The 25,077-nt window shown below is 44.1% G+C and overlaps 1 non-coding gene across 1 annotated transcript; it reads left to right on the top strand.

The window, feature by feature from the left end:
• The first annotated feature begins 23,430 nt into the window (after nucleotides 1–23,430).
• Trnas-cga (transfer RNA serine (anticodon CGA)) lies at nucleotides 23,431–23,505 on the top strand. The gene has a single exon. It is a non-coding gene; the product is annotated as a tRNA-Ser (tRNA).
• The last annotated feature ends 1,572 nt before the right edge of the window (nucleotides 23,506–25,077 follow it).

Genomic DNA, 25,077 nt, shown 5'->3' with positions numbered 1-25,077 from the left:
AAACTCAACATCTTTTCAGTAGACAGAAGACCTACGGTGTGACGAAAGGGACTTGACGAATTGCAAGCTAAACTTTGCAACAGACTGTAAAATACAGGGATACACAGGGGAGAGGGACGGTTTCGAACTGCCTAGTATTGAGGGCGCCGTGGCGGGAGGTGGTCTTGATGGGGATAGTCCTAAGCCACACAAGACGCCATTTCATTTACTCAGTCACTATGGAGCAGTCGAGTGTTTGTCTATGACAGTTTCGTGAAAAGTTGTGAGTCTATTATTGCTACATAGCGATTGTTTCGTGCGTGGTTTAATGTCGGTGGACATGGAGATGTTCCGAGCCGTAACACAATCCTCAGATGGGTGGAAAACTTCAGATCAACTGGAAACATACTGGATAAGAATCATCCTGGCCTGTGACGCAGAGTAAAGACACCAGAAAACGTTGAAAGGTTAAGGCAAGCGCCAGTCAGAAGCCCAGGACGGTCAGCTAGACGTCATGCTAGTGAATTACGAATCAATCGTGAATCAGTTAGACGAATTTTGCATAAGGAATTAAAATTCCGTCTCTACAAAATTTTCATTGTCCAACAACTAATGGAAACTCATTTTGCTGTACTATAAGACTTCGCTTACAGAATGAAAGTGACTTTAGGATCGAATGAAAATGAAATTTTATTGATGAGCGATGAAGCTCGTTTTCATTTAAAAGGGACCTTGAATCAGCAAAACCTACGTTACTGGGCTCCAGAGCATCCACACCTTATCCACCAGCGTCCTCTACACTCAGAAAAAGAAACACTCTATTGTGCTCTTGGCTCTGTTGGCATTATTGGACCTTATTTTTCTTTAAGAGAAAGGGGCCACAGTTACTGTTAATTCGGATCGTTACATTCGTATGCTTGAAACATTCTTGAAACCAGAACTAGGAAGACGACGAATCCCTTTAAATCGCGTTTCGTTCCATCAGGATGGGGCAACATCACACACCGCAAACACTTCAATGACATGAAACTTCCTGGCAGATTAAAACTGTGTGCCGGACCGAGACTCGAACTCGGGACCTTGCCTTTCTTGGGTAGCACAGTTGGTAGAGCACTTGCCCGCGAAAGGCAAGGTCACGAGTTCGAGACTCGGTCCGGCACACAGTTTTAATCGGCCAGGAAGTTTCATATCAGCGCACACTCCGCTGCAGAGAGAAAATCTCATTCTGGAAACTGCCAAAACTTAATATAATCCGGCCAGGAAACATGCGTCTAAGAACTGTCATTGAAATGTTCCTTGGCCTCCCAGGTCTCCCGACTTGTCAGTATGTGACTTTTTTCTGTGGGGGTACCTCAAGAACTGTGTCTATAACCACAAACCACGAAATTTGGACGAGTTAAAGAATGCAATAATTCAAGAAAGTGCTGCCATCCCTGCAGTTATTTTACTCCGTGTGATGGACGATTTTGAGAAGATACTTGAGTCCTGCATTCAAAATGATGGACATCACCTTGACGACATTATTTTTTACCAATAATTTTGTTAACTAAAATGACAAATAATGAGCTTTGATTTTGTGTAAATAAACATGCATTACTTTTAAAGTTGGCTGAGTATTATTTCATTAAAAACCGTCCGTCTCCCGTGTGTCACCCTGTACATCAGGGTAATTCTGTTACTACGAAGCTACAGGGCGACAGTTATTGAATTATACGAAAAGAAACGTAAATTAGTTACAAACTAAGGTGTGCACACACTTTTTTCAACTCGTAAACGTCACTACAGATATTCTGATTACGAGTATCACATGTTCGAAATGCCTGCCTTCTTTGACGATAGTGTAGCGCAGACGAATAGCGAAATTCTGCATGAGCCGCTGAAGTGTCGAAACATCAATGCTGTCCATGTCCTCCTGAATGGATGTTTTCAGCTCAGCAATGGTTTTTTTTTGTTACTGCTGTACACCTTGCCTTTAATATAGCCACACGAAAGGGAGTCGCATATATTCAGATACGGAGAATATGGCGGCCAATCAAAGTCCATTCCAGTGGCTCCTGGGTATCCCAGAGTCAGTATGCAGTCCACAAAGTGCTCCTCCAGGATATCAAACACTGTCCTGCTTCGATGAGGTCGAGCTGCTTCTTGCATGTGACGCATATTTTCAGATCATGGTAAAGGGATTGAATTCATCTTCCAAAGCCTTCATGTAGCCTTCGGTAGTCACCATGGTATCAAAGACTATAGCACCGATGCTCAGTTTTGCTTATTGACGAACCCATCCAAAGGGAAGCGCTCTTCGTCGCTAAACCAAACCGCACAGCGCATACTAATTCTCATCATGTTCCGCACTCAACCTTGCAGTTTGGACGCCCTAAAGCAAACCGTTCAGAAGCTATGACGACTTTATTCCATATAGTTCAGGGTGGTGTATATTCGGTCAGCAAGTGTGTGTGTGTGTGTGTGTGTGTGTGTGTGTGTGTGTGTGTGTGTGTGTGTGAGGGAGAGAATTCTTTCATTTACACTTATATTTCCTAAGAGGATGACACGAAACGTCTTTCATACATTGTCAAAGAATAGCCTCTTTCGAGCAATCCTAAAATTATTCGGGCACTACCTTAGTCGTGAGACCCTAGTCCAACAGAAAACTCGAGAGAATGGTTATGAGTACTATTACACTCAACCCGAAAGAAAACGCGAAAAAAAAACTAAAGGAGTAATGGGAACTGTTTAACCTTTTTAAATCGCGAAAACCGTTGGTAAGAAGCAAGTGCATTTGGAAGCTCTTGTAAAGCATAAAAGCGTGCCCGATGAAGTATTGTGTTCCAACAAAGAAAGTATTTTTCAAAGTAGATATCGTTCACCGATATCCCAGTCTAATATTTCGTTCTTTTTAAAAAGAACAGATCTGAATCTTGAGGTATTACGTATGTCGAATTTCATAGAAATTTCCCTGATGATGGTTTGCAAAGCAGGTGACTTTAAAGTGGGTGGGTTGGCTACGTCTTTGTGGCGCCTGCGTATGGCTTACAAGTAAGCTCATTCGGTCCCTTGGAAAAAACTGGCTATAATATTTCTGAATGATTACCGTTGAAACGGTAACACGTATAAAGAAACCATTGGAATTAATGTTCCTTGGTTTTTAATGGACATTACAACAAGGCACCCAAATCTGTCGAAAAAGCCATTCTTTTTCGAAATGCCCTGCTCATCATCATTTTTTTCGTTAGACGTTTGACTAACAATCGGACTTATAGCACTGTTAACACCAAATTAAATCATATAAATCATATATGATAAAGAGGTATTCCGAAAACGCATTTTCAGAAATAATAATGTTGGAAACGATAGGGATCCATTCACATAACTATGTAAAACTACCGTTTAACCCTCTGTAGGACTGTTGGTCACCCATTAATTATGTCTAACATGACCGGTGATACTCGGTTTTTCATTAACGTTATGTCCATTCTAGTACTGTAGTAAAGAGAAGTAAAGCACGGAGGAGTAAATCTTTTCCTCATTTTTCATTGAGTGTGAGTGGACATTTGTATTGTTTCCAGTCGACTTAATAACAGTGGGAAAAATAAATACAGCCCTTGTTGCATCGTAGTACGTAAGTCACATTGCGATAACGAACAACGTGGGGTTCAGGCTTGTATCTCGCGATGATCAATAGCGGCGCATTTAGTTTACGTCAAGCGCCAACTTGACTTTGCAGTTTCGCGCGGTGTAATTGATGTGTTGCGAAGCAAACAACTCTCTTCTTTTCTTCAATTATTCATGATATTGTTTGCGTAGGGAATAATACTGTGTCTCTATGAGAAAATGTTTTTGTTGAAAATAACATTTGTTTCCACGGGCGGGTAACGATCTGTCAGTGCAGATGTACAGCAGTTTCGAACTCACAGGAATCGGCGAAATGCCGCGGCGACTCAGAAGAATGGGCTAGGTGCATTGCGTTAGTAAGGTGTGGTTAACACGAGAATTCGGGTCTGACGGGAGGCGTGAAAGCCTGTGCAGTTGCAATGATCACTGTGTCTGGATGGCTTAGTGGTCTGCGTACAATTACATAACACATCGGTATCCCACGTGTGGCGACATCTGTTGTGCTTCGTTTGATCCATGGGGAGGTCACGAGGATTATGGTAAATGGCTGTCGGTCCATCCCCGTCCGTGTCAATAGGTCCGTAAGGCCGGGCTCTCCTCTTTCTGCCATGTTATCTGCCATTGCCCTCGAACCAATTCTTCACGGACTGCGGGGACGCTTGGAAGGTCCACTTCGTGACTTTTCTATTTGGCTCGTACGCCGATGATATGATGTTCTTATCAAGGATTGATGATGAAATACGGAGCTTTTCTGGCTCCAACAGTAGGGGGCGGTGGGAGGCAGTACGATCAACCTAGGGAAATCACGGTACATGGAGGTAAGAAGAGGTATGCCTGCAGGACTGGATGTAACCCTGACAAAGGTGGGAATGCTCAAATGTTCAGGGATATCGCTCCATGGACCAATGCTACGTACGGCGGCCTTTACGACGACTCCGCACAGAGACTCGCGTCAACAGATTTAGATCCTTGGACATTTTGCAGCGGGCTCAGTACGTCAATGTGTACATGGCTTCTGAACTTAACCATTCTCCCACGTACTACCAATGACAGAAATGATGGCTTCTAGGATACAGGCAGTATTCGGACACTTGGTGAACGCTGGTGTAGTTTTTAACATCCCTTTTGTTATTCTTACTTTACTCATTGCACTTCCGCAAAGGAAGTGTTGGACTCACTCACGTCAAGAAGAAAGCACTGGCGCTGTACCTTCGCTCAATGTGGCAACTCTGGCTTTCACCTACAGACAATCTTCCTGGCATCCTGATAGCGGAGGTGTGGGCCCACACACACTGTGCCCACCGTTACGTGTTGGACATTTATAGCCCACGCCATCCCATATTACTACGTTTTTCGTGGAACATAGTTATACAGAATGGTCCGAAAAAATGCATCCACTGTTTAAAAGTCCATAACTTACTAACTAATTGACGGAGTTGTCTCACTTTGGTGAATGTGTAGCTTAATGTCCAACTTAAAGATATCACTGTAGGTGTTCGAAATGGTCACCATTAACATCCGCACACAAACGATGCCGCCGAACTCCAGCACGAACTAATGACTGCAACGTTGCATATTTGCACTTGAATGTACGATGGATTCTCGATGTTCATCCAATGTGCGTGTCTTTTGTCGATAAACGACGTCCTTTAGTGTTCCCCACAGGTAAAAGTCCAGAGGAGTTAGGTCCGGGGAACGTGGTGGATACTCCACAGCACCTCCACGGTTATCCATCTTCCTGGTAGATTTTCGTCGAGATACGGCCTAACATGATTTTGTTAGTTGGTTGGGGCACCATCTTGTTGAAAGTAAACTCTTCCGTCTCCATACATGTCTCGGATGGCAGGTAAAATGGATGTCTGAACCTTCTGAAGGTACACGTCACCGGTAACTGTGCCGTCAAAGAAGAATGGCCCCATCAAGTCCCCATAAGACAACCCACACATTTACTCCTGGCAAATTCACGGCTTTGTCTACATGGACGTTCGGATTTTCGGCGGCCCAGTAGATGCAATTGTGGCGACTTCCTGTACCATTGAGTTTGTGTGGTCTGATGAGGCCCAGATCAATCATTCCTGCAAACTCTTCATCGTTGCGCACCATGTTAGTAAACCACTCGCAACACTCCATTCTACGATCTGGGTCGTCCTCGTTCATTGCGTGTAGCAATCGTGGGATGTAGCACTTCCACTTTGCTGTCTTCAAAATTCCCCAAACATTTCAGCCACTCACTCCAGTTTCAAGGGCACCCTGTCTCAACGACTTCTGTGATGAGCAAGTTAATTTTTGTAACACATGACGGAAGTTAGCTGGACTTGTTACTGTTAGAGGTCGTCCAGATCGTTGCTTGTGTACATCTTTAACACAGCCTTCGGCAACAAATTTGTCTCGAATGCGACGAATCGTTAAACGTGTCGGTGGCTCAGTCTGATACTCAATTTGTCATTGCCGTTGGACCTCATTAATGTTTTCGTACTTAAAATAGCACTTCAAAACTGACTTCATTTCACGGAATGTAAGCCTTGCGCCAGCCATGTTTACTCGAGTAACTAGGTGCAACTAAGAACAAAACACTGACTATCTGGCGACTGTCATCTGACAAAACAAAGCAACGCAATACAACGCTTTTGTGGTGATTGCCGGAACTACAAACTATAACACTGCCAAAGATGAGACAACTCTGTCAATTAGTTTGCCAGTTATGGACTTTTAAACAGTGGATGCATTTATTTGGACCCCATGGTATTATTAGAATTATACCAGAAACATTGAATCCGAGAGCAAAGATTTATTATAGTGTGCTCCGACGCTGGAATTCGGCTAACGACATCGTACGACGCGAGCCCACTGTCGAATGGACGCGACTGTTCATCATATATGACTAAATATGATATTAATGATGAACACTACTTGTCAAATGTCGAAATGAAGAACTAAATAATGAGCGGGAGGGAATTTCGAAACAAAATTACTCTTTCAACCAATCTTGACACTCTGTTGTACATTAAAAACCGTAGACCTTTTATTTGAAGATTTTTATTTTTATTTTAATGATTTAAAAAAATCTGTTACCGTTCCTACGATTCTTATTCAGAAATATCAAATAATGTTCTCCAAGCGGGTATTTCTGCCCCCTTGATGGACGAAGTTTCCACATTCTATCATTAGCGTCTGTTTTTGTGTTGTCACAATAGTGAATGGATCACATAATTGTTTCAAACCTGTCCCTTCTTATTGTGTTTTGGACCATTTGATTTCTCAGATCAAATCCAGAATCCCAGTAATATCTTCTGCTACGTAAAGGATTATCGCCAGATATTTTTGGATCTGAGCAGTTCTTGAACATATCATAGTTCAACGATTTAGTGGGAAGAAATTCAATTATTTCGTAGTTCCAAAATAATTCGAAGCACTGAACTGGAGACAAATTTCTGTATTTACTATAATCACTCTCAGTAAATACAGAACTAACACTACGCAGATCATCTTTTTACCTATCTCTGATTACAGTTTTTAAGATCTGTGACTTTTCCTGTTCATCTGGTTTATCATCCGGAGAGAAATTAATCTCAGGTTCACTACTTAACATGTTTTTACTTGCTAAAACCACTTCTGCACCAGCCTGGAGTTGCCCTGGTCCAAGATTGTCGACGTTTCCTCCCCCATCTTCTTCCCCAGAATCTTGATCCGACTCGACATTAGCATCAGGAGGTTCAGTAAATATATCTGCTGCATCTTCTTACTACCCTTCAACAATAGCCAGGATCTCATGGAGAGATAGAGACCTCTAAAGAGAACGAATCGTTACTTGCAATTCTTATTTTTGTGGCTCCAAATAGAGTTTTAATTTCGTGTTGCATATATGTCACGCTAGGCAAAACAGTGAATTTTTGTAGATAAACATTAACATAAATTTCACAATTTTTAACATTACAATCAACCATGATTCAAACAAATTGTATTATAATTTGCGATAAAAAATGAAAGTTACTTTTTATTCCGAGACATAATCGCACTCAGATAAGTCTTCTGTACTTGAAGCACCAGTCGCTGACCACCTAATGCTTGCAACTGACTGAAACCTACCTAAACATGAACAACGAAGCCTCCTTATCTGAAATCCATACAGCAATAGCCATTCCAAACGCAGGCATTGTTGCCAACGAGAGAAAACGGTGACTAGCTATTCCGTGACATATACAGGGTGTTACAAAAAGGTACTGCCAAACTTTCAGGAAACATTCCTCACACATAAATAAAGAAAAGATGTTATGTGAACTTGTGTCCGGAAAAGCTTAATTTCCATGTTAGAGCACATTTTAGTTTCGTCAGTATGTACTGTACTCCTCGATTCACCGCCAGTTGGCCCAATTGAATGAAGGTAATGTTGACTTCGGTCCTTGTGTTGACATGCGACTCATTGCTCTACAGTACTGGCATCAAGCACATCAGTACGTAGCATCAACAGGTTAGTGTTCATCACGGACGTGGTTTTGCAGTCACTGTAATGTTTACAAATGCGGAGGGGGCAGATGCCCATTTGATGTATGGATTAGCACGGGGCAATAGCCGTGGCGCGGTACGTTTGTATCGAGACAGATTTCCAGGACAAAGATGTCCAGACAGGAAGACGTTCGAAGCAATTGATCGGCGTCTTAGGCAGCACGGAACATTCCAGCCTATGACTTGCGACTGGGGAAGACCTAGAACGACGAGGACACCTGCAATGGACGAGGCAATTCTTCGTGCAGTTGACGATAACCCTAATGTCAGCGTCAGAGAATTTGCTGCTGTACAAGGTAACGTTGACCACGTCACTGTATGGAGAGTGCTACGGGAGAACCAGTTCTTTCCCTACCGTGTACAGTGTGTGCAGGCACTATCAGCAGCTGAGTGGCCTCCACGGGTATACTTCTACGAATGGTTCATCCAACAATGTGTCAATCCTCATTTCAGTGCAAACGTTCTCTTTACGGATGAGGCTTCATTCCAACGTGATCAAATTGTAAATTTTCACAATCAACATGTGTGAGCTGACGAGAATCCGTACGTAATTGTGCAATCACGCCATCAACACAGATTTTCTGGGGACGTTTGGGCAGACATTGTTGTGATGTCTTGATTGGGCCCCATGTTCTTCCACCTACGCTCAATGGATCTCGTTATCATGATATCATACGGGATACTCTACCTGTGCTGCTAGAACATGTGCCTTTACAAGTACGACGCAACATGTGGTTCATGCGCGATGGAGCTCCTGCACATTTCAGTCGAAGTGTTCGTACGCTTCTCAACAACAGATTCGGTGACCGATGGATTGGTAGAGGCGGACCAATTCCATGGCCTCCACGCTCTCCTGACCTCAACCCTCTTGACTTTCATTTATGGGGGCATTTACATTTGGTACCGGGGTTGCGTAGACAAGAGATTTCAGAGACTCTTCGTGCTCGTATTGTGGACGGCTGTGATACGCCATTCTCCAGTGCTGCATCAGCGCATCAGGGATTCCATGCAACGGAGGGTGGATGCATGTATCCTCGCTAACGGAGGACGTTTTGAACATTTCCTGTAACAAAGTGTTAGAAATCACGCTGGTACGTTCTGTTGCTGTATATTTCCTTTCCATGATTAATGTGATTTGAAGAGCAGTAATAAAATGAGCTCTGACATGGAAAGTAAGCGTTTCCGGACACATGTCCGCGTAACATTTATTTTGCTGTACACTGCAGCATATTGAAAGCTGATCAAAATCGACGTGTATGGCTTTGGAAAGTTGACGTGTTAGTGGCTCCTGCACGGTCGCTTTCAGTGCGGCCGAACCCGCAGCTGCCTGCCGGGCCATGGCGGAGGACGAATTGCGGCGACCGTGGGGGACAGGAAGGAAGAAGGCGCTGTCTGCAGACACAACAGGAAGCGCCGCCACGGGCCGGCTATATTTACGCTCTTCCGCGGCGCCCGCAAGTGCGGCGCTCGGCCACAACTCTCGCAGACCTGGCGACATTGCCGCAGGCCGTGGATATGCGACCTCGCACCTCTGCGCAGGAAACGGGGCTTCTGGAGTTGCGCTCGCACGCGATAAAACTGACGCCCGCTGCGGCACGAGCGGAATATTGCAGTGCGCACGCGACGCGCCGAGGAAATACGGTACTTAAGGTGACACCGAATGAACAGCGGAAACGTTTCCGCAAGTTAGCTGCACCGCATATTTCGCATTTTCCGTGTTCTTGTTTGTGCACCACGCTGAGTATGAGTTAATGTCTCGTGTAAGTTAACTGGGGGTTTCATTCCTTGAGCTGAGTTGTATAACTTTATTAGAATCTCCCTTGTCGCCGTGTTCTGCTAAGCTAGACGATACACTTAAGTCTTGCTTAACGTTCTCTACAAAGTATCTTAAATCTAAACGGACGAGTCATAGCCCGAATAAAAATATGTTCTACATAATCTTAACAGATTTTTCATCGTGTGCAAATACAAAATATAGTGATTAAACCAAAGAGTATGATCATTGCCTAACGCCACGCTGTATGGCAGCTGCTAGCGTTGCGCGCACGTGAAGCGGTAACAAAAGTATGCAGGCGGAGCAGACACGGATGGGGATCACTTAGCGATGATATGGGCTGCAAATGGCGTAATCGTCTGAGATAAGCGACTTTGACAAATATATATTGGCCACGACATCTTGGTAATGATTGTTGCAGTGTGTAACCTGAGCTTCTCCTGGCGTAAACTATGTTCAAAGTACTTACGGGCATTGAGCCAGGTTGAATTTTCGACAACTGCCGATATTTCGGCGGATGCGCACTCCGCCATTTTCAAGGCTTAAATGCAACGACCAGACGAAGTGCAGAAAACACGAGAGCTCGGTTCTGCGAGTCTAACAGAAAAGATAACACACACCTAAACAAAAGCCACCAAAGATGAACGAAGTCAGAGCTATCGATAGTAAGAAACTATGGACTGGTAGTTGAGGAAACGTTAACTCTGTCCCTATGTTTTTTAACAAGTGAAAGAGCAGGATTCCAGGCCGAGTTTAAACAAAAGCCTCCATCCCTATTCACAAGGTTGCTAGCCAATTTAATTTCAACAGACTCCTTAATCACACTATCCCAGTAGCCGGACGTGCATGCTAATATCTCGGTATTATTATACCACATGGGGTGACCAGTGTCCAAACAATGTTCGGCAATAGCAGATCTGCTAGCCTGGTGTAGTCGCGTGTGCCGTTTATGTTCAATACAACGGTCCTCCACGGTCCTGATGGTCTGACCAATGTATGCCATGCCACAGCTACAAGGAATGCGGTTGACGATACTTTTGTTGTTTGGCCGCATGGCAGGGAGAATTTGGATGCCTTTTTAGAACATCTAAACTCGATCCACCCCAACATTCGTTTTACCATGGAGGTGGAAGAGGATGGTTGCCTTCCCTTTCTTGACGTTTTGGTTAGGAGGAAGGTGGATGGATCGTTGGGACATGCAGTTTATAGGAAGCGAACTCACACTGACTTGTATCTGCAGGCGGACAGTTATCATCATCCGGCCCAACGTGAAGGGGTACTTCGTACCCTGGTACACAGGGCACATGTCATCTCCGACGTTGAGACTTTGCCTGCTGAGCTGGCCCATCTTGAGGCTACCTTCCACCACAATGGGTATAGTGAAAGACAGATTGAACGGGCGTTGCGATATCAACCAACTGTGCGCCAAGTGACTGATGATAATTCTCAGTTGACTCCTAAATCTATTGCCTTTTTGCCCTACATAGGAAGCACTTCAAACAAGATAGGTCGTATTTTACGGAAATACAATGTGAAATGTGTTTTCCGACCTCCATCTAAGATTAAAGCGCTTTTGGGGTCTGTTAAGGTTGATCTTGGTTTACGTAAGGCAGGTGTTTACCGCATTCCTTGTAGCTGTGGCATGGCATACATTGGTCAGACCATCAGGACCGTGGAGGACCGTTGTATTGAACATGAACGGCACACGCGACTACAGCAGCCTAGCAGATCTGCTATTGCCGAACATTGTTTGGACACTGGTCACCCCATGTGGTATAATAATACCGAGATATTAGCATGCACGTCCGGCTATTGGGATAGTGTGATTAAGGAGTCTGTTGAAATTAAATTGGCTAGCAACCTTGTGAATAGGGATGGAGGCTTTTGTTTAAACTCGGCCTGGAATCCTGCTCTTTCACTTGTTAAAAATCATAGGGACAGAGTTAACGTTTCCTCAACTACCAGTCCATAGTTTCTTACTATCGATAGCTCTGACTTCGTTCATCTTTGGTGGCTTTTGTTTAGGTGTGTATCTTTTCTGTTAGACTCGCAAAACCGAGCTCTCGTGTTTTCTGCACTTCGTCTGGTCGTTGCATTTAAGCCTTGAAAATGGCGGAGTGTGCATCCGCCGAAATATCGGCAGTTGTCGAAAATTCAACCTGGCTGAATGCCCGTAAGTACTTTGAGCATTGTTGCAGTGTCTGTGTGTTTATGGGTTGCATTTTTTCATATGACTTGTCAAGCCAATAGCTGCACGGTATCTCTTGCCGGAATTGTCACAAGTGTATCTGGCGGCTGAGGCAGGAGCAGTGGTAGCATTGCGAAGGCTTCAGCAGGCTTCGACACTCCAGATGATATATCATCACGCCACTCTGGTCTCATGCTAGCCCGTGCCTCCCATCACTTGTGTCGATTCCAAAGTTCTCCATATCTGGTTTACAGGAGTCCTTGAACCTCAATACAGGACGTCCTACAGGTCTTTCGGCTATAGAGATCTCTCCAAGTATCACCTCACGTGGTAATCTGTCCGGATCCATACGGTGGAAGTGTCCCAGCCAGCGGAGTCGTCTCTGCTTCAAGATAGCTGAAATACTGTTGCAGTTAGTTTTAGATAGCACTGCTTCGTTGGTCACTCGGTTCTTCCACGTTACTCCGAGGATGGATCTCAGGCACCGCGTGTGGAAAGCATTAAGGCGACGTTCTTGTTTGGCATAGGTAGACATGTTTCCAATGCATACAAAAGGATGCCTAGGGCGCAAGTTTGATGTACAAGAATTTTGGTGGTCAAAGAGAGTTTGTTGTTTTTCCAAGCACGTGTAGAGTGTTAACCAAACGTTGTCGCAGCTCTTCCAATGCGAGCAGCCATTTCCTTGTCAACAGGCATGTTTGACTCTATAGTAGATCCAAGATAGCAGAAGTTATCTACGACTTGCAGAGTAGTGACATCTAGTGTGATATTCGGCTTTGTGTTAGCACCCTGAACTATAATTGCGGTCTTACACTCTTCGAGAATAGGTGGCATGCGTGACTAAATCTTGATACTAGCTCTTGCAGCTCTTCTGCAGAGTTCGCAACAATTGCAGCATCATCAGCATACAGGAGTTCACAAGCAACAATCTCGTAGCGCTTTGTCTTACTCTTCAGAAGACTGACATTGAAAAGCCTTCCATCTTTCCTAGTATGCAGAAGTGTTCCAACATTGCAATGTTGGCAAAGAGCAGATTATTATAACGCAGACCCTGTAAACGAGTTGAAACGCCTGGGCTGGCAGGACAGAGCGGCTTAGTTTGTGGAAAGGAGCACTCAACATACAAACTTTATTTATCAACACACAATACTACAACAAGGATGCAAAATACTCAAAATTTGGTCCACCTCCTTTCATTAACTTTAGATCGGCTGAAGGCCACACTCAAAATCCAAGAGACAAGGCCTAAGCATGAAATTGAAATACAAGGTTCTTCTGGGGGTTTCACCCAGAAATATTTTATAAATCTACAATCTAAACAGGATGAAGGTCTTGGCAATTCAGTTTTAAAGGAACTTGGCTGGACGCCGCATACTAAGCAATAAGAGGAGTTTCAATCAAAAGGCTGAATGCCGTATCTTAAAACATTTAATGCAAATACAAATGCATAAAAATTTTACGCCTTAAGGTCAAGACAGGAACATTAATTTGAGATGTATTAATACAAGGCCACATGTCAACAAAGTATGTTTATCGGCTTAAGGCCTAGCAAAAGAGTTTCAATTTAAAAGGCAGAAGGCCTTATATTAAAACATCTCATGTAAAATTCGGCTGAAGGCCCCAGATATAAGAATAACAATCTCACAAGGAAAGGCGCTCAGAAGTTTCTGATGATCAGGCTGAGATTGTAACACTAAAGCCCGTTTAGGTGAAAGAGGCAGCATGTCCAACGACTTATTAATCTGAAGGCAACCCAACCGACAGACAGGTGACCGACCAATCAACAAAATCAGTTCCGCTCCAGGCAACCAGTAAAACGACCACAAGATTTCAATACAACGACACACAGAATATTGGCGCCCACAACAACCAACAACATCTCAGCTGTCGAATTACACGCCGCGCTGGACAGCAACAACACGACGAGGAAAATATACTGCCGAAAATTACGTCAACGACCAGGGCAGGTAACCGGAACGTCAACAACCTTAATGCAGACGATACCGCTAGTCAACTTCCATAACAGGAAATAAATTAAGTTAAACACGAGAAGACGGTTGGAATCTCAGCCGACGTTGTTGCTCGCGGGAATGTCCCAAAAGCGACAAAAAGGGCCAAACGAAGATATGTAAACAGTTGAGGCTCGATAGTAGGTTAAGTGAGGACTCAACTTTCATGTCCAAGATCGGTGGACGACGAACTTTGTAGCACCCGCAAGCAGCTCCTCACATTCCAACCGCGCGTGCACACTGCCAGCCGCCCGGGCCAGAGCACGCGTGACGGAGACTTCCTTGCTGATCCTCGCCAACCGACCGACTCCCAGACCCGGAAACGATGAAAGGACCAAATATGCGTCGGCCTAAGAGACGACTAACCGATCGACCAACCAACGGTCATTCCTTCTCCAGCCTCCTTCTGTCGGACACTTCATGTGTGTCGCCAGTGGTCGGCGAGCACTGGCTGTCCGCGCGTCACCGGCGCATCGTCCACGACTTCACTGCTGCTCCTGCGTCCGGACTGCACTGCTGGTCCGTCTCCATCTGACCGCCAGACACACGACGACCAGGAAATACTATCGGTCGCTCCAGACATGGTACGACAGTGCACTTGTCGATATGCGCTGCTGCTGCCGCTCGTGGGCAAGTAAGGCGGGCAGTTAGTGACGCCACTAAATGGAATAACAAAAACGAGGCGGCAGTACCGTAATAGAAGATGACAAACAATAAATGGCATGAACACGAGCCATGCACGGCTCGCGAGTATATCGAAAACAATGAAGCTGGTCGAATGTTAACGTGCTACTGTCGTGAGCATCTACGGAAAGAGGTGAAACTACCGTTAGGTGTGAAATGGTTGGACGTCCACGACTCTTCACAACACGTGGAGTTCGAAGGCTTGTACGCTTTGCAAATTGCGATAGATGGTGATGTGTGTCATCTCTCCCGAAAGAGCGCAATGCTTGTGCACGCACAAGTCTTTCGGAATACAGCGTTCATCGTACATTTTCGAAGATGGACCTAAGCAGCAAGTCATCCCTAAATGTTCACATTTTGATCCAAAGACATCGTCAATTATGAATGCACTGGGCTCGGGACCATCAGGATTCGACTGTTGGTCAAGGAAAACGTGCCGACCCTTCGGGTGGGTCGTATTTTTGCTACGCCAGGTCGTTGGTGTCTCCACAAACGCTGTCGTGGAGGCGAACGGAGGCTCGAAACGTGCAGCGCGAACGGACACAGGCTGTTGGGGGTATATTACGCTAAGGGAGACATTCTTCTGAACTTGCATGGGACCTTTGGTAGTAATTGAAGACACGCTGACAGGTGCAAACCACCTGCATCCCTTGTTACGTCACCCGACCGAGATGCTATCTTTCAACAGTGTAATTATAGTCTGGGAGCCAGAACAGTGCTACAGTGGTACGAGCTGCATTGTAGTGAGCTCACGTAGATGTGTCTGCGACCAAATTCGCAAGATATAAATCGAAAAGAACCCGTGTAGGTATCTTTCGGGCGCCATGAACGCACACGTAAATCAGTGGCCCGTTATTTACACGAATTGCATGACCTGTGTGGCGACAGCTAACGTCACATACCTACAGAAACCTACCAACAAACGGTCGGATCCCTGATAAGGAGAATCAGTGATGTATTTTTTTTCCTAGGACGAACAAAAAAGCTATTAAGCAGTTGGTCATAATGTTTTGGATCATTATTGCAGCTCATGTAGAACAAAAATGACATGACGAGTGCAGGGAATTAGTTATTGCACCGTTACATAGGTTTTTCCAAGTCATTTGTTACGTTTCTGTCAAAAGCATGTGAGACAAGACAGTCTGTAGGCTTCACGATGTTCCTCTTTCGAAAGACTGCCCGAATGATGGCAGTACGCTCCATACCAAATGTTGTAATCTCGAATATCGTAACGTATGTGGCACAGTGATTAAGACCAGTTGTTGCTGCTGTTGTTGTTGTTATTGTGCTCCGACGACCGATCTGAAGCAGCTCTTCACGCTACTTTATGCTGTGCAAGCCTCATCATCTCCGAATAGCGCTGCAATCCGCACCCATTTCAAACCGATCATTGTACTCATGTCGTGGCCTCCATATCCAATTTATGTCGCCAACATATCACTTGTATACTAAATTGACGTTTCCCCGATGTCTCAGAATGTAATCTATCACCGATAGCTTTCATTTTAGTCAAGTTATGGTACACATTTTCTGGCCAATTCTATCAGTGACTCAATCTACGCAACTAATCTTCAGCTTTGTACTTTAGCACCACATTTCAAAAGCTTCTATTCTTTTAATGACTACACAGCCTATCATCGATGTTTCTCTTCCGCACAAGACCATACACTACATGTTAATAAATTTAACTCCTGAGTTTTCCTGCAGTTGTTATTTTACTTTTCGTATGCTCTCCACATCTGCCATCGTAAAACGCACCTATTCTTCTAGTGTCTCACTTCCTAATCTTACTCTTTCAACATCGCCTAATTTAGTTTAACTCTATTCCATATCTTTTGTTTTACTTTTGTGACTGTGCATCCTATGCCCTCCTTTCAACACGCTATCCATTCCATTCAGCTGTACTTCTTTGCCGACTCCGGGAAATTAACAGGTATTATGGATGAGAGCTGAATTCCCAACACAGGTTCGTCGTCCAGTCTGTTGTGGTATTTATTTTTTGTCGGCGCCTAAGCCAGAACTCGGCGTTTCGTGACAGCTGAAAATATTCATCTGCACCAGATTTCCGCCATCGACATGAATTTAAATTAGATATTATATTCACGGTGTTTTTCAAAACTGCGATGCAACATTCCTTCCGAAAGAACTTTGTGTTGTACTTCTGATCAACAAAGGCTCAACAATATCTTATTTATCTGCCGCCACCGCGCAAGCGACTTTTAAAAAGTCTCTCCTATATGGGAATATACATGAGGGATGCAGTGGTGCAGACTTACGTTATATGGTTGTTTGGGTCTGGCTGTGAAGTGTGTTCGCATAGTCTGATTATAAGGAGACCGTACACGGTAAGCGAGAAATCAAAGTTCCAGGTCCAGGCCGGTGCACATTTTCATTGTCACCATTCTATTATACATATAGGTGATGGATATTTTCAACTGTAAATGCATGTGGAGTATTTCATAAAGGCTGTAGTCACCGCAGTACCTCTTTCTTCGCACATACATGCGTGTTCTGAGGAATATTGCATCGCACTTCTGAACAACAAAACCATCGCTAAATCGTATTTATCCGCGAACACAGTGAACTTGACCTTTCAATGAATGTGCCTCCCCAGTACGGGAACGCACTAAATGGATGTGAGGGCTCAGTCTGTAGGAAAATGGTTGATGGGATATGGAATTTTGGGTCCGGCCGTGAAACATGCTCGGATAATCTAATGGTAAGGTCACTATTCGCGATAAGCAAGAAATCCGGGGTCGAGTCCCGGTTGGGCACAAATTTACACTGTCGTCATTCCATTTGCAGCTGATGGTTGTCCACATTCGAACTGCGTAGACAATTCATGTATTTCATAATGGCTGTAGCTGTCGCAGTGTCTGTTGCTTTAGACATCCATGTATTTACGAATGACCATTGCATCACACTGCTGAACAACACGAACACTGCAATATCACATTCATCCCCCGAAACAGGGAAAGCTGATTTCCAATCGAAATGTGTACCATGTATAGAAATACACATAGTTTACGACAGCAGGTTGTAGACACGTGGTTGATGACATCTGCAGGTTTGGGTCAGACCATGAAGCATACTCCGATGACCTAATGATAACGGCGACCGTCCGCGATACATGGGAAATCCTGCTCGAGCCTCGTCAGGCACTAATTTTCATTTTCGTCATCCCTTTATACAGCTGACTGTTGTCCAAATTCGCAACTGTGAATACTTTACATGAATTTAAACTGAATGAGATGTCACCTACAAAGGTTTCGTATCCTCATGCTGACATGCTCGAAAGTCGTACATTGTCAGTTAATTTGTTTTTAATTCCCAATTCATTTTTATATTTAATCAGCTTTCCATGTGGAAAATATTGATTAAAAGCTCCCTCATTGACGAAAGTGATTACTATGCAAACGACTTGTCCGAAGACCTTTACTTGAAAGCAAGAATTTGTTCGTGAGCTGCGAGCACACATACGTGTTTGCCTTGGAATCTACATTAAGGACTTTGATCTTTCTAAAAATGTCCCTTCAATAGGGAATTCGAAACAGGCGGTTTTTGTACAAAAAACTTTCACATCTAAATTACGCTCTAAAACGAAACCTGCATGCCATCACTATACCTTTCTTAGAGATAATCATCTGCTCCCAGTAAGTAAAAGAAGAGATATGTGAAGCCGCCGGAATACGTACGAACAACTTTTTCAATAAACCATTATTTAGTATAGGAAGTCATATTAAGTTTATTGCCCTTACGAACTAAACAAGAGATTTCTTAATACTAGTGGAGATATTTTTGCAGCACGTGCTTGCCGATCTGTCATAGTGTGCCTGCTGGAATAGTTTCCGGCAATATTATTAATAATCTTGGCAGCCTCATTACTTACGCCCCTCATGGTATTTGCTCTACCGGTACAATTTTTAATGCAGTTGTCCCATGGTATTTTAACCTTTTCAGGATGAGAAATATTCTTTGGCAGCTATTTCCATAAATTAAGGTCCTCCAGTGATGGGTTATCGTGCTGGTATATAGCTAATATGATTAATGCTGTGATTCCATCAGCGTCATGAAATTCAACCATTTGTAGCAGTTATTCGCGTGATTGGAAACGAAAAGTACATTAATTCTTTATATTGGGTGCTAAATCTGTGATACTCTGAGTTAGCGTGTCATTCGAATGTAGGACCCTGGATATTCCTTTTTCCGATTTTTCACCATACATACGTGGAAGATCTAATAATGTATTACCGAACAGCTTATGACTGACCATGTTACGCAGTATGAGAGCTGACTAAATAAGAAAATTCCATTTTTTTTGTCGTTTGCTGTTTTTGTGTCTAAATCAGATGACTCTCAGCACCATAGGACTTAACTTCTGAGGTCATCAGTGCTCTATAACTTAGAACTACTTAAAACTTACCAACCGGGACATCACACACATCAATGCCCGAGGCAGGATTCGAACCTGCGACCGTAGCGGTCGTGCGGTTCCAGACTGCAGCGCCTAGAACCGCTCGGCCACACTGGCCGGCACCCACAAATTAAAAAGTTGATAATGTGTGTTATTATATATGTCAGTGGCTTCAGTATTAAGCTGTCTGGGTCTACGTTAATTCCTTCGCTCTCATAGTTGCTGTTTTGCAAGTAATATTCTCGGTAGTTTAGCTCTATCCCTGATGAAAGTGGCTGGGCATAGAGCCCTGGCCATCGAGATGGTGTTTGTTCCAGTCACCCTATCCTCAAGACGCGACTCGCATTTCAGAGGAGAGAGCGAGGGAATGAAGCGAAGTGACTACTCGGGGTAGATAAAACACATGACGGAGGATGTGTTTGGGAAAGGCAGCTGGGAGTCCGTGTTGCTGCAGCGTTTTGTGCAACGCACCCTGCACGATACCGGACCCAGTGCGAAAATGACAGACCACATAAAACATAGTTCGACGAATACCTCCGCTTGTGCAGAATCTTGTTCTTGGAACCGAGTGCCACCACGTCAAAATCGCCTGCCGAGAATGGTGCGCAATGGTAAGTCAGTAACAGATGGTGATCTCGGCATTTTGTGAGAAGTAAGGAATTTTCTCTTCGTGAAGTACCAAGGTGACTTTCGGGCACTGATTTGCACAAGACGAACAACTTCTTATCTAAATAGTTGTAAGAGGGCTCCATGGTTAATCTTAAAAAAAGAAAACTACAAAGGAGGGTGTGGTGTGCGTACTGTAAGACATTCGGTACACACACCATCAGATTATTTCACTTGTCGCTCTAGTGAAGTAGGGGAGTGTCAGCAATATGTCTCGTGGTCTTATCGTGGCCTGTTTATCTTCAGATGATAGAAATGCCACTTGCACTCTTACAGTAGCAGATTGACGGTAACCAACTTTAAACAGAACTTGATTAATTTTCATACACATTTATTAAAATAATAAAAAGCATAGAAATTACTTGATTCTGGATGCTGTTTACAATTGACAATCTTAATTTCCTTTGGTCTTGGTATGTTACTCTTATTCTCACATATCTCTGATACTTGACAAAGTGTCTATACATTTCTCTTCATGGCTATTTACAGAAATATGATAATCATATTAGGCGCAGACTGAAACTTGACTATAGACAGGTACAGACTAATGTAGACTGGTACAGACTAATGCAGACTGACTAATCGGAGGTCTGTACACTCGTTATAATACCTCGAGCGTTCAGGTATCACTGCGAGAGTGTGATCCGCGAGGAGAAAAGGTTCTACGTTAGCAGCAATCTCATTGGCTGCGTTACATATTAATACATGGATCGGCGGAAGCAGAATTTGGTCCGTCTCTAAGACAGCGCCATCTCGTAGTGCGGAGACGGACGAACGCTGCGCCTGCGCTGTTGTGCTTAGTGGGGTGCTCTCTATTGGGAAAGTTGCGTACGTGCTGAGTACGCAGAACTATGTACACAACAAAGGGGAAGCCGGTATGCAGTTCCCAACAAATGCGGGCATGGAAATGAGCATATTGGTTGAAATGTGAAACATACTAGAAGAGTGGGTGTGTAAATCAGAAATATTTAAGAACTGCGTATGTGGAAGTGAAACGATTAGTTGACATTGTAAAACCTTTCTTAGGAGGTGACATTGTTTTCCTATTTACAAAAGTGTCATTGGCCAGCATTTAGCAGAGCGTTCTCCATTGGCACATAAGAATTGCGTTGTCTTGTGGGGAGCAGAAAGAACTCTGTTGTGGAAGAGAACACTTTGTTTGGGGATCGTGAAGAGACCACTTCAGCTTGAGACACAGAACGAGACACAGGACGACAGCATCTTCAGAGGTGAAGTAGGGTGTTTTTGGCAACTGGCAGCAGATGTGTTTCATTGTGCAGCATATTTCGGCGTTCACAGCTTCTCCACGCCGTTGAGTGCTGAATATGGAGAGAAACGGCAACTTGGATGAGCAGTTTATGAGAATTGCCGAGCGCTTATAGCCACCTTGTTCCGATCAAGGCTCCATCACGACTAGATCAGTGACGCTACTTGCATGGGGAATATTTTAAAATTCAGGCATTAGATTTGTCTCTCTGTGGCTCATTCGTAGATTCTGATTTTTTAACTGATTCACTTGAATTATCCACTCTTTTTCTGGGACATTCAAGTGCCATTGACTGTCAAATTTCGTATTCTGGGCATTTCGTAAGATCGAGCGGAACTGATTCATGTGTATACAAGGTGATTTTTCTACTGTGTCCAGCATTAGGGATTGATCGATGAGAAGGAATGGTACTAAAGCGGTCTAATGGACTTACGTACGGAAAGGCGTGGGTTCCGTGCTAAAGACCATACATACTTTGTTACAGACACTGCAGCCTTTTATGCGCTGTACCTTACAGCGACGGTTATACTATGCATGGTTTCCCCATAGAGGGTCATACTGTTCCTCATACGACATGCCCTAGCGTCCTCTACTGACATAGTAACTGGTAATGCTGTGTCTGATTCACTTCTCTTTCTCACTCATCTTGTTGTTGATGTGATACAGCGTTGTACACAATGGTTCCGTATTCGAATCGAAAGCTTGTCGACGTGATGTTTAACTACGGAAAGACAAATGTCAACTGGCGGTGGACAGCAGGGTTATATCGAGAGACCTATCCCCGCAGACAACAATCATAGTATTCAATGTCAGCAACAGTGTTCCGCCGTTTGTCTGAGACAGGGGCGGTTAAGGAATCAGGAAATCACGACGGACGTGGTAACGAATGAGGGAGGGTGGGATTATAGTTCCGTCTGAATTTGCTAATTGTACCAACTCACCTCGTAAATCCAATCGTCATTCGCTTCTTCCGTTCCAGTCTAGGAACAGCAGCTTGAGTATTGCTGTAATAAAAGACAAATGACAAGGGGAACAAAGGAGTGCCAATTACCAAAATTCAAGTTTTAGCCTATTACATTTCATTGATGTATTTTTTTAACCCTTGCGCTACACAGGGCTGCACTGTTACACTCTTCACAAAATAACAAATTTGTTGATACACTGGTACACACAGTAACACTACACCACAATACATTAACCCACACTGCAGTCGAGATGCGGCGTTTGTGGCAATGTAGGTAATCCAAGATTCATTTACCGGCGCGGATGAAATGCTCGCGGGCATCTAATCATGTACTCGCGATTGTTCTCGTAGTTCTTGACTTCGCGAACCGCGGATTGCGTCTCGTGAGGTATACGAATGGTTACACAGCATCAAACACATTTATAGTCACAAATTTTACTTGTTCTATTAGCCTGGTTCCAGGTGCATTGCCCGCTCGTTCACCGAATCTCAACACGTGTGATCTATGGTTGAGGGGCCATCTCAAAAGCATAATGTATGCAGAGTCCATTCCAAATGTGGAGACGCCATAGATGCGTTTTCACGCTCCCTTTGAAAGTTGGATGTTGGTGGTAAGGTCTTATGGAACCACATTGCAGAGGTCATCGGTCCCTAACCCTACACACCACTTAATCTAACTCTACATAACTTATACACTGGACGACACACACACCCAATACCGAGGGAGGACTCGAACCTCCGACTGGAGGAGACACACGGACCGTGACAAGGCCCCTCAAACCACGCGGCTACCCGGCGCGGCATTGCCTTTGACACTATACGAATGCAGCCTGGCCGATCGGAACGTGTGAGGCAGAATATGCTACGGCACATATGCGCATGCGTAGAGTGAGGCACATGGGAACCAGTTTTAACATACAATGTAACTGTGTCTGCATAGTACCGCGCCTGTCACACAGCAGGCTCTGTAACAATGTATGATTGAATAAATGGTCTCTAACAAGGAAACCATGCATTTCCGGACAGAAGTTCAGTAGACCTTTTTTGTTCCGCATCTTCTCAACGGTCAAGCTCTAGAGTTCGCACACGGTGGAAAAAAATCACCCTGCATAATCCAGAAAATTTTATAGTAAGCAGGGATTGTTGTGGACCAGTTTTATTTCTTCGATAAATGATGAATTTATGTTAGGTGAGGTGCAACACTCATGTATTATAGAATGAAATGTTCACTCTACAGCGGAGTGTGCGCTGATATGAAACTTCCTGGCAGATCAGAACTGTGTGCCGGACCGAGACTCGAAGAGCTTCAGTAAAGTTTGGAAGGTAGGAGACGAGGAACTGGCAGAAGTAAGGCTATGAGGAAGGGACGTGAATCGTGCTTGGGTAGCTCAGTTGGTAGAGCACTTGCCCGCGAAAGGCAAAGGTCCCGAGTTCGAGTCTCGGCCCGGCACACAGTTTTAATCTGCCAGGAAGTCTCATGTATTATGCTTGCTAGGGTCACCATGGACATATTAGTCTCATTTTGCCTTACAACTTTTACTAAAAGCATATGAGACCATAGGGATGAATCTGACTATAGACCTATCCAACCGCTGTGGATCATTCTGACTTGCACAGGTGCGTGTCAAAGGCTCATCTGTAAAACTGACACCGTAATTATCCTTAGCAAGAGAGAGAGTTTTTGAATTGAATGCAGAAGAATCAAATTCTCAGTAGAAAACTTTAGAGTTTGGAAGCGAGTGTTAGTTGCTATAAGTGCAGACTGAAGAGAAGAATGAAAATTTCTATAAAGGCAGGGATTCAAACCCGAGTCCCTGCTCACTAGGCAGATGAGCTAACCACTATGCCACTCTAGCTCATTAGGCTTGCAGCAGTCCACGGATTACCCTAACATGCTTACCTCATAAAACCAAGCTCCCATTCACGTCTCAGTTTGCTTGATATTCCCCCTAAATTCGAACAGTATTGCAGAGGTTCACCAACTTTATTGTAATAGCATATCAGCACCGAACGAAACGGCGGTTAATCCACAGATATTTTCAAGTCTCAAGGATCTCTTCAGCCTGATTATATACATCACAGAAGAATGAAAATTTGTACTGTGTCCGCGGTTCGAACTCAGGTCTTCTGCTCACTAAGCACATGACGTAACCACTACACCACCCTGGTATAGTGGCTTTGCACGATAGGAGAGGACTACCCTTGCATGCCTCCTTCCTCAGTCCAATTTCCCATTCACGTCTCACCTCTCTTGGTATTTCCTCTAACCTAGCGCAGCATTACAGAAACTCTCCAATTGTACTGGAAGAGCATCGAGCAGGAATCCTGTTTTCGAATCCCAGCTTTGGCACAAATTTTCATTCATACCTTCAGTCTGCGGATATGCTTCGTAAATTATTAAACTTAAAAAGGGCTCTGGAACCATATGGTTTCACTTGGATATTCTACGTGTTTCATTCCGCTTGGGCGTTAACTGTTACTGCTTCTTAAGTTGTGTTCTCGACTGATATTACAAAAAAAATGGTTCAAATGGCTCTGAGCACTATGGGACTCAACTTCCCAGGTTATCAGTCCCCTAAAACTGAGAACTACTTAAACCTAACTAACCTAAAGGCATCACACACATCCATGCCCGAGGCAGGATTCGAAACTGCAACTGTAGCGGCTTTAACCGTTTGGCCACCACGGCCGGCACTGATATTACAATCGGTAGGCAAGTTTCGAGAAATCGTTGCATGACCTCTACAGAACTCCAGAGCTCCGTGGAACACAGTTTACGAATCGCTGATTTACGGAATTAGACAGTCACATAAACGTTAATGAGCCGTGCGCTGCTCGTGTTCGTGCGACATCTGATTTGATATCGTGTTTTTACTGTAAAACCCCTCATTATGTTATTTTCAATTACCGGTGTCACTAAGTTGGCGCCTTGCTTGCCCTTGAGCGGCAGCAGCGGGGCTTATTGATAGAAGCCCTTGCGTATTACCTGTGCTGACTGCTATTTCCCGGTTATCGTGTGTTCG

This window comes from Schistocerca gregaria, chromosome 6 (assembly GCF_023897955.1).
Source record: "Schistocerca gregaria isolate iqSchGreg1 chromosome 6, iqSchGreg1.2, whole genome shotgun sequence".
In the NCBI taxonomy this organism is placed as follows: Eukaryota; Metazoa; Arthropoda; class Insecta; order Orthoptera; family Acrididae; genus Schistocerca; species Schistocerca gregaria.
The sequence above is the reverse complement of the archived record's forward strand: the minus strand, read 5'-3'. Positions and strand labels throughout refer to the sequence as shown.